Below are 3,849 nucleotides of genomic sequence, written 5' to 3'. Positions count from 1 at the left end.
GCACAGGAGGAGGAGGAGGAGGAGGTTTTGCTGCAGATCGGGGCTGCCCTGGGAACTGTCAGAGGGACAGAGCAGGATGGCTCCTGCTGCCAGGGACGGCTGCAGGGGCTGAAGCTGGGGCTGCAGCCGGGGCTGCCCAGGGCTGTCCTGCAGAGCAGCTCCTGCAGCCCTCAGGGCTCTTGGCCAGCTCAGGGCATGTGCCACCAGCCAGGGGCAGCTCTCAACCTGCCTGGCAGCTCCCCATGGACTGTGGGGAGAAGTTGGAGGTGGAAGGAGTCACCCCCATCAAGGCAGATTCTTCCTGCTTTGGATCTGGTGCTGCATGGCCAGGGCTGCTCTCAGCTTTCTCCTCAAGGCATGGGAAAGGGGCTGTCAGGTGTGTCTGTGTCACTGAGACTCCTGCACTGTCCCACTGCGCATCAGCAGATTTGCCTCACATCTCCCTCACAAAGTGCCTCCTCACCCTCCTCTGCCTACAGACAGCAGCAGCAGCACCTTGGCTTAGAGCATCTCAGTTTGTCTGAGCTGCCCTTAAGGCCCTGCTGGCAGGGAGATGCCCCTGGGCAGTGCCCTGTGCTGGGAGGGGTGTGCAGGGCAGAGCTGAGCCCCCAGGGCTGGGCTGGGCTCTGGCAGCACTAGCAGGGACAAGCCTTGGAGAGAGAAACTCCCAGTAGGCACAACTCCAGGCAGCAGACAGCCAGATCAAACCTGGATTCCCTCCATCTTCAGGTGCCTAGGGAAAGAGAAAAGGGTTCAGAGAAATTGGCTTTGAAATTGGACCTTTCAAAGAATCCTCTTTATTTTTGCAGAAAATTTTAAGTGCAGTCACCCTGAAATAGAGAGTGGTGTAATCACCATGTGCCAGCTGTGTGGAGCCCACAGGTGTGACTCCTCTTGGAGTGGGAGTTATTTATTCCCTCTGGGGTCCCCAATGCTCAGGCTGAGAGCAATGCTGAAGGAGGATTTCTGCCCCTTCAACAAAGGGGGCAATATATTAACAGCAAAACCCACAGCTTCAAAATTAAAAAAAAAGGAAGTGACATTTCTCCAAAGTAAGAGAAGAATTTTTGAGTAAATTACTGAGGAAAAAAACATAGGATTGACTCACGGAAATATGTCCCAGCGTATCAACGTCTTCTTTCAATAGTCCACAATGTACAGAATGAAGAAATGTCCAACAGCAGCTCCATCAGCCACTTCCTCCTGCTGCCATTGGCAGACACGAGGCAGCTGCAGCTCCTGCACTTCTGCCTCTTCCTGGGCATCTCCCTGGCTGCCCTCCTGGCCAACGGCCTCATCATCAGCGCCGTAGCCTGTGACCACCACCTGCACACCCCCATGTTCTTCTTCCTGCTCAACCTGGCCCTCACTGACCTGGGCTGCATCTGCACCACTGTGCCCAAAGCCATGCACAATTCCCTCTGGGACACCAGGAACATCTCCTATGAAGGATGTGCAATCCAGCTCTTTTTCTTTCTGTTCTTCATGTCAGCAGAGTACTATCTCCTGACCATCATGTGCTACGACCGCTACGTGTCCATCTGCAAACCCCTGCACTACGGGACCCTCCTGGGCAGCAGAGCTTGTGTCCACATGGCAGCAGCTGCCTGGGCCTGTGGCTTTCTCAGTGCTCTGCTACACACAGCCAATACATTTTCCCTGCCCCTATGCCAGGGCAATGCCCTGGACCAGTTCTTCTGTGAAATCCCACACATCCTCAAGCTCTCCTGCTCCAAATCCTATTTCAGGGAACTTGGGCTTCTTGCTGTTAGTGTCGGTTTGTAATTTGGTTGTTTTGTGTTCATTGTTTTCTCCTATGTGCAGATCTTTAGGGCTTTGCTGAGGATCCCCTCTGAGCAGGGACGGCACAAAGCCTTTTCCACCTGCCTCCCTCACCTGGCTGTCGTCTCCCTGTTCCTCAGCACTGGCACATTTGCCAACTTGAAGCCCCTCTCCATCTCCTTCCCATCCCTGAATCTGTCCCTGTCAATTCTGTACTCAGTGGTGCCTCCAGCCCTGAACCCCCTCATCTACAGCCTGAAGAACCAGGAACTAAAGGCTGCAGTGTGGACACTGGTGACTGGCTGCTTTCAGGAACATTAAATTGCTGGCTAATTTCTGCAAATCACTTGTAATAACAGCCATCTTTAATACTTCTTTTGGTTTTGGTTGTGGGGTTAATTTTACTTTGTTTTAGTTTTATCATACTGTCCAGAAAAAAAGCCACTCTGTTTTCCATTGCTCATTCTGGTTCTCCATCTTCCCTGTGTCAATAAAGGGTTGCAGTCTTCATAGCTTTAAACACACTGAAGGATTTCTCTCCCTGCCAAGTTTTCTCCAGAGATGCCCCTTTTGTTCCTATCTCTGAAACTGCAGCAGCAATGTCTGTGTGCAGAGCTGGGGTCGATCAGTGCTGGCACAGCAGCTGTGAATAGCAGCAGCAGCACTTGGTGTTGCCAGTGCTGCTCCCGTGCCACTGCCCCGCTGCCCCGCTGCCCTCCTGCCCCCTCCTGCCTGTTGCTGCCGGCCCTGAGTGCTCTCGGGGCCAGGCACAGCCCTGGGGGTGGCAGTGCCAGGGCTGCAGCAGGGACAGGCCATGGGCACTGCTGGGGCAGCGCTGACACATCAGGGCAGGGCCTGGGGGCTCCAGGCTCCTTGGCCAGGCTTTCTCCGGAACACTTGGTCAGGCCAATTCTGAGCAGAGAAATCTCCATGAGCAGCCCCAGGCTGGCCGTGGGCAGGCTGGGGGCAAACAGCATGGCTGGTGCTCTGCAAGGTCCCTGTAAGGGGGAGACCCTGGCAAGGAGCAGCAGAGGAGGGGCTGATCCATCCCCACTGTCCTGGACAGCCCAGAAGAGCGTCCCAGAGCGTCCTCATGCAGCTGCCAACAACATCCCCCCTCTGCAGCCCTGGCCTCTCCCCCAGCTCACACAGGTGCTGCATCCTTGTAGGCACAGACACGGCAGCACTGGCTCAGGAGCCCCTGTTTGCACTGCACAGAGCAGGCGTCAGCACCCCCATGGTGCTGCTGTGGGGAGACAGAGCTGAGTGAGCACAAATGCCATCAGTCCCTGGGGCCAGCAAGGGCTTGGGGACACAAGGGAAACCACTCAGGCTTGTCGTGGCTTTTGCAGTTAGCCAGAATTTTTTTTCCCATGAGCTGTGAGTTTCCAGTCCCACTGCAGACATTGTTGCTCAGAGCCTTGTCGCCACCCCCACAAAGACCTGAGCATTTCCTCTGCTTCACTCTTCCTTTCTTTCTTCTTTCCTGATCCACATTTATGACTCTTGACCCTCCATGTCCCCTCCCCTACAAACAGCCCATCCCTATTTTTTCATTCCTCCATGGCTGCACTCCCCATTTTATTTCCTGAGTTGGCACCATGGGAATATCCTTTGTGCTGCAGGATCATCCTACAAGTGCTTCAGGAATTGTCTGCAGGGTCCTGCAGTGCCTCGTGCTGCTCTCTTGCCAGAGGCACCACAGGCCAGGGGGGCACATCTGGGCTGCTGTGTCTGGGTGTGGGGCTCCCTGTTGTGGGCAGTGAGGAGGGGCTGGAGAGGCTCTGCAGGACTGACAGGATGGGCTTTGGGGATGTCTAGAGAAGCTGGGGGACCTGGGCTGCTGGACCTTCTGAAGAGAAGGCCCGGGTATATCTTGCAACTGCTTCAGGGGTGGTTTCAGAGAATCACAGAATTTAACAGGGCTGGAAAAGGTCTTGGAGATCATCAAGTCCCACCTGTGCCCTGACACCACCTTGTCTCCCCTGAGTCTCCTTTTCTTCAGGATAGACAATTCCTGCTCCTCAAAGGACATGTGTTTCAGACCCCTCATCAGCCTTGTTGCCT

At 54.8% G+C, this 3,849-nt stretch overlaps 1 pseudogene across 1 annotated transcript; it reads left to right on the top strand.

Annotated features, from left to right (window-relative positions):
- The first annotated feature begins 1,152 nt into the window (after window positions 1-1,152).
- Window positions 1,153-2,103, top strand: LOC306815298 (olfactory receptor 14A16-like; annotated as a pseudogene). Its single transcript has one exon. The product of its transcript is annotated as an olfactory receptor 14A16-like (transcript).
- Window positions 2,104-3,849: the final 1,746 nt, after the last annotated feature.

This window comes from Erithacus rubecula, assembly GCF_903797595.1.
Source record: "Erithacus rubecula genome assembly, contig: scaffold_113_arrow_ctg1, whole genome shotgun sequence".
Classification (NCBI taxonomy): domain Eukaryota; kingdom Metazoa; phylum Chordata; class Aves; order Passeriformes; family Muscicapidae; genus Erithacus; species Erithacus rubecula.
Note: the sequence above shows the minus strand (reverse complement) of the source record. Positions and strands in the feature narration are given on the sequence as shown.